Raw genomic sequence first — 16,529 nt, forward strand, 5'->3', positions numbered from 1 at the left:
GTTGTACTTCCGCTCGCAAACATAAGAGAGTGATCAAACATGGATAAACCAGGGAAGTGGCTGGCTATGGGGATTGCTCTCGGATCTCTGTGACTATCACTCTCCCGATGTTGACCTTATACTTTGACATAAGGGCAGCCACAAGCACTGCTCGGTCCGGGGTTAAGTAATTATCTGCCTGTGTAGGACGGATCCGGAGCTGAACAACATGCCACCAAAACTTTGCCTCAGGGGTGAGGGTATTTTTTCAAATCCTCGTGGTGGCCGTTAACTTTGGCACTGTTGCCCATTTTGGATCTGCAGACCGGCCAATCACTGAGGCTATCCATTTCTTGACCGGGATTGTCTCTTTTTGTGAAACTTTGTAGACATACTCCCCTTCTTCTGCTGTTGTAGGCTCAACATACTCATCGCCAAATAGTACTTTATTGATGGTCGTCGGAGAGATATCAATCTTTTTCTTGCGCACTATTACCTCATTCATAGCCGGCACTTGAGTCGTTCTCCGCCTTTTTTTCTGTGCCTTGAATAAGGCATCCCTATTAGAAGCGTAAAATTCCCTAACAAGAGCCGGGATGTTGGACCCCATAGGGTTTGTCAAAATCTCCAACTTGTGGAAGCGGAGAGTGTCAATGATGCTCGGATACCCATCGAGACCTTCAAAACTGATGTTCCATTCCTCGAAAATACTTCTCTTCGGGTCTTGCCCGCCACCCTTCACTAACTCACACCCTTTGTTGTACAAATCCTCAGAACCCTCCACAGAAAATCGGAGGTCCTGCTCATACATAGCCTTCATCCGGAGTTCAGTCTCCCTTTTTTCTTGTTCTCGCTCCTCCGCAGTTGGCTGTCTAAGGTATGGTTGTGGCCGGTGTGGTGGTGTGCCAGCATTGCTGGGGTTACTGTGGCTTGATGAACTAGAAGAACCCTTCTCATCAGACGAGGAGAAACTTTCGGATGGTGAGGTCGGCCTGCTAGGTGCAATAGCTTTCTTTGTAGCCCTTGTTTCATTAGGCCGATCTTCATCTCGCAATCTTGAGGTTACTTGGCCTGTACCTCGACCCTTTCCTCTGCCGGCAATCTTGGGTGCAACCTTTTTCCCTTGCCTTTGGTTACCTATACATGTTTAAAGGTAAAGTTAGCTATGATAACACAATAAGCTCATGTTTTGTTGTTTTCAATTTATCATGAAAGAAATGACAACATGGTATATACAAAACCTATTTTTTGATGCTCAGGATTCAAATTAGAACAGGGACCGTAACATGTTCGACGGACCATCGAATAGCGTTACGGGCCGGAACTCCAACCATAACATAGATTCTCCATTTATAACACAGGGACCGTAACACGTTGAACAATCCATAAAACATGTTACGGTCCATAACACATGACCCTAACGCCAACCAATTTTCCAGAAGGTTAAGGGGAAATTAATCGGTGTTACGGTAGGGTATTACGGCTCGTCAAACGTGTTACGATCCGTAACACCTCACCGTAACGTGAACAAATTTTCCAGTAACTTTTGAGGAAAATCATAGGTGTTACGGCGTGATGTTACGGTCCGTAACACGTGTTACGGCCCGGAACGCTGAGCGTCCAGCAAAATCTCAACTGAATTCATCACTTAGCCAAAAAAATTCGTTTAAGCACGTAGCCAAGATTTTCAACCTTACGATCCTTGGGTTATGGTGTAAAACACCAGTTGACACCCTTACGTACCTCGGGTTACTCAAACTTCACCCAGTTTTCTCAAATTTTTCTTTGAAACATTTTATCAAATAGTTGGCGGGCAAACCAATTTACTAGTTTCACAAGTGAAACTTTCAGTTGGGATGCCCTCCGACTCAGTGGGAAACAATGCTCTTGTGCCCACGAGTCCTAATCTATCAGCAATCATACCAAACCCAACCCTCACCTTAGTCAATCCATGTTCAATAATCAATGAAATTTCACGTACCCTTCATGGTATACGAAGTTAACATGGAAGAACATATCAATCCTTGCACTAGATGAACGAGTAGGGAGTCATAGAGCATTAACATACCTGATTGCAGAAGAATTGAATAATTTGATGGAAACTTTGAGAACCTTTAGAACTTGCCTATGCGATGAATTTTAGAGAAAACGATTGAGAGCTTTTGAAAACTTGAGAAGTCATCTTAAAATGGCGGAAGTTGTAAGGAAGAGATGAAGAGATGATAGAGGCAGAAGTTGTAGGGAATGTTGGTGTGGTGAGAAGTGGATATAGTTTTGAATTTTAGTGTAAATGAGAAGTGTAACCGTCGATCAAGGTATTTAAACCTTTGCCGATCGTTACGCTTCCAAATACGGAGCGTAACGCGTGTTATGAGATGGAACACGTGTTACGGTCGATCCAAACGACCCCGTTTCATAGTTCATTAATGACCTAGCAATAATGCAAAAAGACGGACCGTAACACGTGTTACGGACCGTAATACCTGGCGTAACATATGCTAAATTTCCAGTGGTTGCACAGGTTCTACTCAATGTTACGGTCCGAAATGCAGTTTGACGGTTCATGTTACGGACCGTAACACTGGTCTCTCATCCTTCAGTGATTTCAGCATTTCTACTCCTTTTGTTACGTTCTATATTACGAGTCGTAACATGTGTTACGCCATTGTAATATGGAGCGTCCTTTTGGTGCAAGCTCCAGCACTTATTCTTTTTGCCTCCTCTTTCATGAGAATCCTAGCACATCAGCAAACATCAAAAACATAAAAGAAAACAAAGGAAATACGAAATTTAAAATAACATAAAGTAGTAAATGTGGGTTGCCTCCCATATAGCGCTTGATTTAATGTCGCGGCACGACGTGGTACCTCAATTTTTAGCTTAGGAACCGTGTTTCAAACGATACCTATCAACCACTTTGTCATCATCAATGCACCAATGATAGTGCTTCACCCTCTGCGCATTTACTTTAAAAGTCCGAGTGCCATCCTCGATTTTCACTTCAATGACGCTTCCATTTGGGGAAACACTGACAATTTCGAAAGGCTCGGACTATCGAGACTTGAGCTTGCCCGGAAAGAACTTTAGGCACGAATTGTACAACAGTACCAAATCCTTTGGCTGAAAATCCCTTTTGAGGATCTTCGAGTCATGATAGTATTTCATTTTTTCCTTGTACAATGTTGCACTTTCATAGGCATTGTATCCTAAATTCATCCATCTCATTGATTTGAAACAATCTCAGCTTGGTTGCTTTATGCCAATCCATGTTTAACTTTTTCAATGCCCAAAGGGCCTTATGCTCAAGCTCAATAGGCAAATGACATGCCTTCCCAAATACCAGCTTATATGGTGAAGTCCCAATAGGCGTTTTGAAAGCTGTGCGATATGCCCATAAAGCATCATCTAACTTTTTGGACCAGTCAGTGCGATTCACATTGATTGTCTTTGCCAAGATGCTCTTTATCTCCCGATTAGAGACTTCAACCTGGCCACTCGTCTGAGGATGATATGGAGTGGTAACCCTATGATGCACGCCATATTTTTCAAGAAGATCAGCGAATGGTTTGTTGCAGAAGTGAGAACCACCATCACTAATAATGGCTCTAGGAGTGCCAAATCTTGTAAAGATGTTTTTCTTTAGGAAAGCAATGACTCTCCTCCCATCATTGTTGGGCAAGGCCACCGCTTCCACCCATTTGGAGACATAATCCACAGCAACGAGAATATATTTCAGGCCATATGAGCTCACAAATGGCCCCATAAAATCAATGCCCCAAACATCAAAGAGCTCCACCTCAAGCACAAAATTCATCGGTGTCTCATGCTTCCAACCTATGGTGCCTTGGCGCTGGCATTTATCACAAGAACGTGCCAACATATTCGCATCACGATAGATAGCGGGCCAATAGTAGCCACATTCTAACACCTTGGCTGCAGTTCTATTTCCACTGTGATGTCCACCAACCGGAGAGTCATGACAAGCCTTCAAGATTTCCATCACGTCAGATTCAGCCACACATCTCCTGATAATATTGTCTGCGCAAGTCCGGAATAGATAAGGCTCATCCCAATAATACTGTCGGCAATCTCTCAAGAATTTCTTCTTTTGATATACCTTCAAATCTTCAGGAACAATGCCGGTTACCAAATAATTGGAAATATCTCATACCATGGTGCCACATCATTGGAAACCGCCAATACTCTTTCATCCGAAAAAGTGTCATCAATATCTAGCACATCAGTTGGTCTCCCTGCTTCTTCAAGTCTGGAAAGATGGTCAGCCACTTGATTCTCTGACCCTTTTTGATCTTTGACTTCAAAGTTAAACTCTTGTAGCAACAGAACCCATCTAATCAACCGTGGCTTGGCATCCTTTTTAGCCATCAAATATCGCAAGGCAGCATGGTCAGTGTGAACTACTACCTTGGCACCCAACAAATAGGCTCGAAACTTTTCGAAAGCATAGACAATATCAAGTAGCTCTTGCTCTGTCACTGTATAATTCATTTGAGCTCCATTTAGTGTTTTTCTTGCATAATAAATTGGGTGCAAGATTTTGTTGTGCCTGTGACCAAGCACAACACCAATAGCAAGATCACTAGCATCACACATCAATTTGAAAGGTAGAGACCAATCCAGAGACACAACAATAGGGGCTGAAGTCAATTTCAATTTCAACTCTTCAAATGCCTTGATGCACTTTTCATCAAAATTGAATTTCGACTCCTTTTCCAAAAGTTTGCACATTGGATTTGCAATCTTCGAGAAGTCTTTGATGAATCTTCTATAAAATCCAGCGTGTCCCAAGAAACTCCGAACCCCCTTAACTGAGATAGGTGGAGGGAGTTTTGAAATCATATCAGTCTTAGTTTGGTCAACTTCAATCCCCTTCTCGGAAATCTTGTGGCCAAGGACAATTCCCTCCTTTATCATAAAATGACACTTCTCCTAGTTAAGAACTAGGTTTGTCTCTTCACACCTTTGTAGCACCTAATCAAGATGGTCTAAACACTCATCGAATGAATCTCCCACAATGGAGAAATCATCCATGAAGACCTCAAGAAAGTTTTCCACCATATCGGAGAATATGGACATCATACATCGCTGGAAAGTAGCTGGGGCATTGCAAAGACCAAATGGCATTCTGCTGAAAGCGAATGTCCCATAGGGACAAGTGAATGTAGTCTTTTGTTGGTCTTCCAACGTAATGTTGATTTGATTGTACCCAGAGTACCCATCCAAGAAGCAATAATAAGACCTTTCGGCTAGCCGATCAAGCATTTGATCAATAAAAGGCATAGGGAAATGGTCATTGCAAGATGCAGTGTTTAACTTTCTGTAGTCCATACAAAGTTTCCAACCGGTGACAGTTCGTGTAGGTATCAACTTATTTTTCGAATTAGGGACAACAGTGATGCCCCCTTCTTTGGCACACATTGGACTGGACTCACCCATGGACTATTGGCAATCGGGTAAACCACCCCAGCATCTAGCCACTTAATAATCTCTTTCTTTACCACCTTTTTCATTGGTGGATTCAATCTTCTCTGATGCTCAACACTTGGTGAGCTCTCCTCTTCCAGCTGAATTCGGTGCTCATAAATTCCGGAGGGAATCCCCCGGATGTCTGCAATAGTCCAACCCAATGCCCTCAAATGTTTCCTCAAAACTGCGAGAAGTCTTTGAGTCTGGCCCTCATTCAGAAGTGATGACACAATAACTAGAAGGGTACTATTTGCTCCGAGAAACTCATATCTAAGATGGGATGGAAGTTTCTTGAGTTCTAACTCTAGTGGCTCGATAATTGAAGGTTTTGCCGGAGGAGTTGTTCACTTCTCTAGATCAAGAGACAATCTCTTGGGCTCATAAGAGTAAGAACCCAAACCGGTGAGTGAGTTTACCGTTTCAATATATCCCTCCATCTCTTCTGCATCAAAATTTACCAAGATGGCCGATAATGCTTCACCCAAGCATTCTTCTTCCATCTTGAACTCTACCGCTTCATCCACCACATCGAAAGAATTAATAACCGAAATGTTTTGATAAATACTGGGTAACTTCATACCCTTGCTGGCTTGAAAAGTCACCTCCTCATCATTAACCCGGAACTTGATCTCATTCTTTTCTGAATCCATAAGAGCCCTCCCTGTAGCAAGGAAAGGTCTCCCTAGAATAATAGGAATTTCTTGATCAACAGCACAATCAAGAATCACGAAATCTATCGGCAGAAGGAATTCCCCAATTCGAACAAGCACATCATCAACCACCCCAACTGGCCTTTCTATCGATCTCTCAGCCATTTGCAATCTCATGGTAGTGGGCCTTGGCATCCCCAGACCTGACCTCTTGAAAATCTCAAGGGGCATAAGATTTATTCTAGCCTCGTTATCACTCAAAGCCTTGGCAAAATCCTGCTGCCTTATAGTGCAAGGAATGGTGAATGCTCCAGGATCTTCTCTTTTTTGCACCGTGGTCTTAGAAATAACAGCACTGACACGATGAGTGATACCCATAGTGTCTTATTTCAATGGCTTCTTCTTCTTTGTTAAGAGATCCTTCAAATATTTAACAAACCCAGGCATCTCTTGGACTGCATCCATGAAGGGAATGTTCATAATCAATTGCTTGAGTTGATCATAAAATCGCAAGCACTTTTCATCCTTTGTTATCCTCACTAACCTTTGAGGAAAAAGCGGTGAAGATTTAAACAATTGAGTCAAAGGGCGAAGAGCTCCAGAAATTTTTGCCTTCCCCTTTTCATTTTTCCCTCCTTTTGCCTTAGGATTCTCAAGACTCTGCTCCTCTTCAGCTATAATAGGGATTTCCCCCTCTGTTTCATCTTCCACAATAACATCAAACGCATTAGGTTTTGCCTCTTCTTCAACAATCGGCTCAAGATCAATCACCTTTTTATCAGTACCTTGGAGTATTTTTCCACTTCGGGTGCTAATAACAGCTATATGCCCCAAAGAGTTTACCCCGCTACCTTTCGGATTTGGAATTGTATCACTTGATAGTTGTCCACGTTGAGGAGTATGCACTTCTCTCGAAAGATCTCTAAATTGTGATTCAAGCTTCTGGATGGCTGCTGAATGAGATAGTTGAACCTCAGACATTCCCTTTATTGTGTTTTCAGTTCTGTCCTGGTTCATTAGCATTTTCTGTATCATGCTCTTCAGCTCAGCAGAATCATTAGCAGCATTGCTAGCAGAGTTGCTAGCTGAATTGTCTCTCCATTGCTGAGAATTTGATGATTGCCTCTTTGGTGGAATATAGGGTTAGAGCTCTTGTTGCCATAGTTGTTGTTATTGTAATTCCCTTGATTGGAATTTCCCTGATCATTTCTGTTGTAATTGTTCCTTTGAAATTGGTGTTGAGGCTTTTGCCATGGATGATGTCCTGGACCTTGATAATTTTGCCTCTGATACCCCCTTGGGAGTTGTTGACATAATTGGCATCTTCATAATATTGTTGCCCCTCTTGGTACATCCCCTCAGGGACTTGATACATCCCTGGTGGTGTAGGTGGCATCTCTTCAACAGTATTTACACCCTTTGCATCCTTCTCTTCCAATTTCTTTGATAATAGATCCACTGTATTTTGCAATTGAGCAAAGGCATGATCTCTCTCATGGTTCTCCTTTGCAAAAGCGGATAGTGAGGGACTACCATAAGACAAACTCTCGATATCATTTGAATGTCATGCTTGATTGTGGGTGGTGAGCTTATCGAGCAAATTGGTGATGTTGACAAATGACTTGTCCATGAAGCATCCACCGGTATTGACAACAATCTGATTCATCGTATCCAACACTTTGTAGAACTTCTCCGTAAGAATATTATCCAAAAACCCGTGAGTTGGAGATTGAGTTAGATAGTACTTGAACCTCTCCCATGCAGAATATAATTGTTCTCCCGGGAGCTGTTTGAACTTAAAGATCTTATCTCGAAGTTCAGCCTTTTTGCTCGGTGGAAACCACTTCTTCAAAAATATATTGGCTAGCTCGCTCCAGGTGTGAATAGAATTGCTGGGCAGCTTTTCATACCATTCCCTTGCTTTTCCAGCCAAGGAATATTTGAAAACCCGTAATCGAAGTGCATCAGCAGAAACAACACCTTGTGATTGTTGAGAGCATACGTGCAGGAAGTTCTTCAAATGTCGAATTGGACAATCCTCCGAAGAATTTTGGAAATAACCTTTAAGTTTCAACAGCTGATAGATAGAGCTGTAGATTTTGAAGGTGGCATTTTCGGTCCTAGGAGGGACCACAGCAGCAGCATAATCAGCTTCACATGAATTCTGCAAATATATTCTCTTCCTCCTCCTCTTCCGGTGGTGGTGGGTTTACCTGGAGCCCACCTTGGTTTCCTTGATTTCGATTGTGTCTTCCTGCCATTTTCACCTGGTTCACCAAAAACAGCAAACAAGGTGTGATGGAATAGAAAAAGTTTAAAGAAAAGTACACAACAATCAGTAATTTCAAAACCGTATTCCCCAGCAACGACGCTAAAATTTAATACGCTCAAATTACACCTATTAGTGGCGTAAAGCGGACGTTGTGAAATATAGTAACCCACACAAGGTTGGGGTCGAATCCCATAGGGAATATGGATAGAAAAGGGTACTAATTATATGTGATACTGGTCTTTAAAGGCTTTAATTCTATTCCTAAGAGTTTGGGATAATTGTTTTGTAATATAAACTAGCACTATGACTTGAATTGTAATTAACGCAAGAGAGAGACTAAGGTTGTGTTCCCCGTTTTGATTAGATATTATGCTTCAGGTTTCAATGTGATATACTTCTAATGGTTGTTCTAAGGATTTGCACTTGATCTCTTAAAGACTTCCTAATGTTTCCCAACAGTTAGGCCGTATTTCGTCTTTATGACTTTCCCAAATATAAAAGAGTTGATATCGAAGAATGATCAATAATGCCAATTAGACTTGTTCTTATCCCTAAGTTAGTCTATTAAACGAGGGTTAACGCCCCGAGTTATTGTTATTCAATCTTACCAATTCTAACCCACTTTCCCAAGAAAAGTTAGAATAATGGCTTAGGCTAATGCTTGCAATCATTACCCAACACTAAAACACAAAGATTGAATAAACACCAACAACCATTATGCATATATCAATTGTAGAAACCCATTCACATAATACCCATCATAGGGTCCATAACCTTAGAATTAGAATTAGCTACTCATACTTTTGTTCAACAAAGAAAGCTTAAAAGAAGACATAATGTAACTTACAATGGGAATAAATATGAACTAAGGATGAAGTTTTAGCCTTTAATGCTCCAACAACTTCACAACAATTTAATGCTCTCTAATGAGTGATAAATTTCTGGAAAACCTAGAAGAAACTATTTATAGGATCCAAAAAACACGTCACAGTCCTGGACAAAAATACCCTTCGCGTCAGCGTTACGGACCGTAACACGTGTTACGGTCCGTCCTTTGTTAGCTCAATATTAGGTCACCCGTTATGGCTTCCTTCGACGGACCGTAACACAGGTTACGGTCCGTATCACCCAGCGGATCTCAGCCTCAAGTCTTTAGTGAATATCTTCTTGCCATGCATTACGCTCCACGTTACGACCCGTAACGATGCGTTACGGACCGTCCTTCTAAGTTGTAATGTTGGACATCCATAATCATTTTACTGGAATTTCCTCTCATGTTCCGAATCCACGTTACGGTCCATAACACATGTTACGGACCGTCCTTTAGCTCCAAAGTTGTCCGTTTTCAGCGATTTTCTTTATTTTCGTTCCTAGTCAACCAACCCTACAAAAATCAAATTAACATAAGAAACGATATAAAAACACTTAAAAACAACGTCGGCCAACAACGAAGTTGGTCAAAAAAGAAAAAAAAAGAGATTTCATCATTTTCTTGCTACCCACTTTTCGAATAGCTCTTTCCTTCGTGCATTGGCATTGGCATAATGCCCTCCACCCAATCGTGGAAATTTTCTATTTCCTTTCCACGTCTTGGGATCCATGCACCCTCCATGATCGTGGAAAATAAAAGAGAATTAGATGAACAGTTAAAAGCACACAGAGAGAATAAAGTTATCTAATGCTTACGTTTATCATTCCACTGCTCGGGGGAATGGCATGGATCCCTTTGGAATTATCTCCGCAGTTTTGACCCTGACAAAATGCACCACCCAACCTCGGTCTCTATTTTCACCGACGCTAGAGAGAATAGGGTGTTTCCCTCATTTGGAAAGCTTTACGACCCCACCATAGAAGACACGCAGGCAATACAGTCGGATCAAATGGTGCAAAGTGAATTTCGCATTAATATTGTTCGCCAAAAAGTGGAGGCAAGTTGCGATCATCCAAACATTCGGCCGATTGTGCAAGGCACAAATTATACGTTTGGCACATATCAAGAATGACCTAAACGATTGGGGTATCAAGTTTTAACATGAAGGGATAAGTGTAAACATTTAAGTATCCCTCCACGAAGGTGGTGATGTCATCGTCCTGACCCGGAATAATGATCTCTGAAAGACAGTATGTCCAACTACATTAGATTTGGACTCGCAGGAGGTCCATCGCCTTGATCGAAGAAGGGTATCATCGAACATCAAAGCCTCTGTCAAATTTTTTCATGGCTGCCTCGACGGCAAACTCGGTGTCAAAGTAGAAGTGTGCAGGCAGAATATCTTATGAGGGCGAGATTCGAAGGGTTCAGTTCGAGCGGTAACCCCGGAGCTAGCGATGACATCGGCCGTCGGAGGAAGAGAAGCAGCCGATGAAGCGTTTCTAGAAGAAGATCGGGAGTTTGTTGCCATTTTTGAATATTTGAAGATATATATGAAGATTTGAAGGTTTCTGATGAAGATTTGAAGAAAATATGAAGATTTGAAAGAAATATAAAGATTTGAAGGTCTCTAGTGAGGATTTAAAGAAAATATAAAGATTTGAAGGCTTTAGATGAATGGTTGAAGGAAGGCCAGAGTGAAGAACGAGGAGTAAATAATCGAGAAGTAAGTGGTGAAAAATGAAGGGAATCGGGTTGTTATAGAGGGAGAGTAATTATGGCGAAAATGCATCAATCAGAGAACCGAAGGTACGTCCAATCAAGAAGTTAGACATGTCCGAAGTCAGACGGACATGATGTGAAAGGACATTTGTTTTCCCGCCTATTTCGAAACTTACAAAAGAAGATACCGCAGTTATCATTCCACTTCCCATCACTCTGATAGACTTTGAGTCGGGAAGTATGGGGACTATCCGTATACAATAAAAATCGTTGTAAAGTGCCATAAGGTGTCGGAGGAAAATATAAACGCAGACAGTTGTTACGTTGGATTGAGTTAGGTGGTTCGGATGAGTTAATGTATAAGGGGTCATTTGCCCATTAAACCGAAGACACCAGAAGCCGAATGACACTGGAGACCCAAAAGACGCCAGTCAACACATGCGAGGAATCTGTTACTGTTACACCTCATAGTCGTGTACGTGAAATCTATCGGGAAGTAGTTGGTTAAGTCTAGACGTGGCGCATTCATCTCATGGTTACGAGGGTTTGAGTTCATATAATAATCTATGGAAGACTCGGGGACCAAGCAAATCAAGGAAATTAAGTTTGTCAAAAAATTTGGAACAGGATTTTGAGTCAACTTTGGAGGGGCATATCTCCATGTGTATTAGGAGTTTTAAGGTGTTTCAAAATCCTAAAATGAAGTTCGTCAAGTCTAGATTATAATGCAACAAGCCGCTCGTCGATAGGATATCGGAGTAGAGAATTATAGACGTTACAAACTGAGCTGATGAAGCAGAAACAGAACTGCTACAGTACTGCTACAGTGCCGCCGCCTCAGCCCCTATATAAAGGGTTAAAACCTCATTTTGTCATCCAAAAATTTCCAGAAAATTCAGCTCCACAAAGGCTCTCCAATATTACATAAAAGTGAGGATTTTGAGCAAAATTCAAGCTCCGGAGTACTAATCGAAGACCGAACAACTTGTAGTCGCGATTATCATATCGTTTTATGTTAGAGTTAGCTTGGGAACAAGTGATTATGGAAGATCTTGCCACTTTAGTAGATATAAGGTATGAATCCCTGAATTTCTTCCTTTATTAACCTTGATCAAGGAATAGTTGTAAGAATAAAAGTCATAGGTTGTTGTGTTGAGGTTGTTGGCTTATGGATGAAGTTTGAAGAGAAGTTTGTATGAAAAATATATATAATTGTCTTGTGGAATGTTGAGGATGTTGTTGTTAATGTTGTTGGTATTGTTTGGAAGTTGTTTTAGCATTTGGAGGAAGTCGACGATATAGGAGGTGCTTTGCCCAAATTTTAAACCTAAACTTAGTCTTCCGTGATCAGTACTTATGAGTTGATGGAAAGGCGATGAAAATATGATTACTAATATATTTCTCGATATATATTTATAGGCTCGGGTGAAGGGCAAGCCTCGATATAAAGAATTCTTTAAGTGGTGGCTCGACGGATAAGGTATGTAAGGTCTTCGTTTCTCTCTTCCCTTGGCACGAATCCAATTAGTACATAAACACGAGCGTTCCATAACAAATTCCATTTCATTCTTATGCTTTGTATTTTCAATCTTAAGGTTTTATCGTTTGATTGGTTTTAAGACATTATTTCACTCATCGTCATCGATTAATCCTTTGGACTCGATATGAAATCCATAAACTATTCGGGGGTTAATGACCTTATGTCACCCCGAAAGGCCAAGAATCAGATCCTTGATTTCTCATTCAAAACCAGCCTCAGAACATTGCTGCGGAAGGAAAACAGAGTTTTGCGCAGAAAACTTCAGGACATTGCGCTTTCCTTCCGCATCGTGGAAGAAAAGCGGAAGCCCTCAGAACCTTGCGCTTTCCTTCCGCATCGCGGAAGGAAAGCGGAACTCTGCGCAGTCCCTTGTTTTCAGTTCAGTCCAATAATGGTATATACGTATATATAAATGTATTGCACTATTTTACTACACCGTGCAGCGCTATAGTCGGCCGGGCATGGCGCGTAGATGCGCACACCACCGCGATGGCATGTTATGATATTGCCCGGACGCGGGAGGCCCGACGCGGGCTAATGATGATAACACCGAGCCTTAATGGCTGGGCATGATTTTACATATATGACACGGAGCCCTTACGGCGGCATGGATACTATCTATTACATACGGATATATATATATATATATATATATATATATATATATATATATATATATATATATATATATATATATATACACATATATATGAGCTTTCAAATGATTTTATCATGCATTGCATTTGTGCCATTTCCAGATGTTCGGTTTTCTTTTGCCTATATTAATGTCACATTTTATCTTAATTATGTTGTTTCCTTCCTGCCTTACATACTCAGTACTTTTATCCGTACTGACGTCCCATTGCACGGGACGCTACATTTCGTCTTTTGCACTCGACGATTTATCGAGGAGCAACCCCGCAGGGACTCTCCGTATCTAGCGGTGTTGCAAGTGCCACTACTCCGGGCTTGCTTTCTTTTGGGTACTTTCTGTTGGTTTAATATATGTATATAAGTATGCTCTTAGAGGCTCATGGACATTGTGGGATATGTAATTATTATGTGTGGCGTTGTCGGCCCTGTTTTGGCTTCTTGATACGTTTCTGATAGCCTTGTCGGCTTAATGATATACTTTATGTGTAGCGACCTTGCCGGTCACTTATGTACATGTGTGTTGAATTATTAAGTATTTTTCTATGTTACCTTTCCTTTCCGCGAGCAAATATTCTTTGAGTTCTGGCACGTGAAGTCCAAGTAACGGTTAAGTTAGGTGACTTCGGCCTACGGGTCGGAGCCTGTCATACTCCTCATCGGGGGTGTGATAGTTACGAGCTGGATTTATTGCCACCCGTTACGCCGTCCGTTACGCGGACAGCTGTGGAGACGCCGCCTTTAGTTAGGGTTTTATCAGGCTTTTAGGGTTTAAAGAGAGGCTCATTCTTGTAACTATAAAAAGGGGTGAAACCCTCATATTTTAGGCCCTGATTTTTTACTCTTAACACACGTTTACTCTGTAACATCTCTCATAAGACAGCTCAAGCTCTCTTCTAATTGGCTCAGGTTCACAGTTCTAAACTCGAGGCCAGACCAATTTTCCAGTGGAAATATACACGATACGAGCTATTACTTTCTTTATTTGTTGTATTCAATTGATTGTTATTGCTTTCTTCATTACGTTGACCACTAATCAAACCACGTATCCTTTAAACCGCGTATAAATTCAATTGTTACCTTTTTAGGGGTAAACAGATATATTAAAAGAAATTTCTTCTTCCCAAATAATATTGTGCTGGGTTTTATTTTTCTTAGTCTTTGTTAGATTCTGGCTCCTATTTTTGTACTAGAAGAGCTTGTTGAATCCTGGGGGATACACCTATACCAGGTGAAATATCCTTAAGGGCAGTGTCTTAATTGACAAGCCTCAAGCTTTGAAGATCGAATCTCCTACAACATTCGTGATCAAGTATTTTTCGTAAGATTTCCAACAATCTTAAGGATATTTCGTATTCTAATCTTACGGAGAATCTAGTTGACGACGTCGAAATCATTGTTCTAATTGACCATCCAAAGGTTTAGAGGTTTTTCCCTCATTTTCGATTCTTCCCATAAGGTAAAGGTATGTTTCGATTACATTTTTTGAAAATCCGAGATAATGAATTTAAATTGTTTTCAATTATAAACTAGTTTGAATGTATGAATTTGTGTATCGTTGTATATGATTGTTGATCCTTTGAGCATGAAAGAGTGAATAATTTACTATGGTTTATTCTTGTTTAATATAATATAACAGATCCCTTGAGAGACAAAAATGTTTAGACATATTTGCTTAAAGCATCTTACGGTATATAAAACATGAGGCTAACTAATTAAGATGATCAGAAGATCGAAATCTTTTGTAGCATTTAGCTTTGCAAGATTATTATGGGCATTCTTGAATTATATTATTTTTGATTGCTTGAAATAAATTGGACCATCTCCTTTTGTATGTATACATTTGTGTTGTTGTAATATTATTTTAGGTAATTCCTAATAATTTTCAAATCGTTAGTGTCTTGTGAATAATTTATATTTGAGGTGTTAAGCTGAATGCAGATGCATATGTTTTAATATATATTTATTGTGATGAAACTCTATTTTGAGTGTGGCAAGCTAAGTCATCATACCCTTCAATGTGGAAGAAGATTCGGAGAAATGATAATCCCGCTAAGCAAAATAAAATTCACTAAGCGGACGATATAATTATTGTGGTCATTTCTCAAGCGAATCTTGTGGCTAATGTGAGAGATTGGGTGTTAGACTTTGGTGCTACTAAACATATTTATGCTAACATAATTTGTGTTCTACACCCAAGTTGAAGAAGAAAAATTATTTAATTATGTTGATGATTCTAGAACTACTCAAATTCTTGGAATGGCCAAAAAAAAAAAAAAAATCTTCTTAAATTCACATCTGAAAAACATTAGCGTTACCTGAGGTGGTGCATGTTCCTAATGGTTGAAATAATTTGATTTATGTGAAATTATTAGAAAAAGTGTGTGAAGGTTTTATTTGAATTTGATAAGATGTTAACAAAATAACATTTTTGTGGGTGATGAGTATTGTAACCATGATTTATCTGTGCCTAATAATTTTCAAGATTAAAATGTTAATACTTTGTTTACTTGACTGATTCATATGGCTTATGACATGTTAGACTTCTTTCTTTTTTTCAGAAAATGCAAATTTTAGTTCTTTCTTATGTTGAAAAAGGAAAACTGATATCTTAAACATTCATGGCTAGATTTACTATTTTAATATTACATTAATGAGGCATTACTATGTTAGTTAATTTTAAACATTTGAACGTTAATTTGGCAGTTTCTTGTTAGCCATTACAGTAGTTCGTTATGAGATTTGAATACAACGTTTCTGTCAGTTAAATAGTCATTATATCTATATATTTTCCAGTTTAGTGTTTGTTTGCTTGTAACAGAGATCTAATAACTTTGAGTTCTATGATAAAATCTTATTGGAATTCAATTGTGATAACATATATGGCTATTTGAATAGTCCGTAAAGGTTTTAATAATTTATTACAATTTAATATTGAGATGTTCTCATATAATCAGAGGTCAACTATCTTGTAGAAAGATTATCTCTTAAACTGAAATATTTGAAAGTGTACGTGTGTCGTGTAATGTTATGCTACTTGATTTGGAGGAAAAAAATTGAGAGGTGTCACAACTATGGTACTAAATATAGTGAACTTTCCGATATACTAGAAGGATATAGTGATGCTAAATAGATCTCAAATTAAGATGAGATAAAAGTCACAAGTGGTTATATTGTTACCTCTAGTTGGGGGTTCATAACATGAGAATCAGCTAAACAAAATTTGTTGTTTTGGAGTTGGCTGGTAATGAGGATAAGTGGTTAAGAAACCTCTTAATGAGTATTCTAATTGAAATTAAATCAATATATTTTGTGTTCATATATTGTGGTTTCCAAGCAGCAATAGCTGTAGTGAAA

At 39.8% G+C, this 16,529-nt stretch overlaps 1 non-coding gene and 1 pseudogene across 1 annotated transcript; one reads left to right on the forward strand and one right to left on the reverse strand.

Moving 5' to 3' along the window:
- Positions 1-16,529, reverse strand: part of LOC132054365 (guanylyl cyclase 1-like) — an 81,074-nt pseudogene that overhangs the window by 63,062 nt on the left and 1,483 nt on the right.
- Positions 7,829-7,934, forward strand: LOC132055014 (small nucleolar RNA R71). The gene has a single exon (XR_009414480.1). It is a non-coding gene; the product is annotated as a small nucleolar RNA R71 (small nucleolar RNA).

This window comes from Lycium ferocissimum, chromosome 4, assembly GCF_029784015.1.
Source record: "Lycium ferocissimum isolate CSIRO_LF1 chromosome 4, AGI_CSIRO_Lferr_CH_V1, whole genome shotgun sequence".
Classification (NCBI taxonomy): domain Eukaryota; kingdom Viridiplantae; phylum Streptophyta; class Magnoliopsida; order Solanales; family Solanaceae; genus Lycium; species Lycium ferocissimum.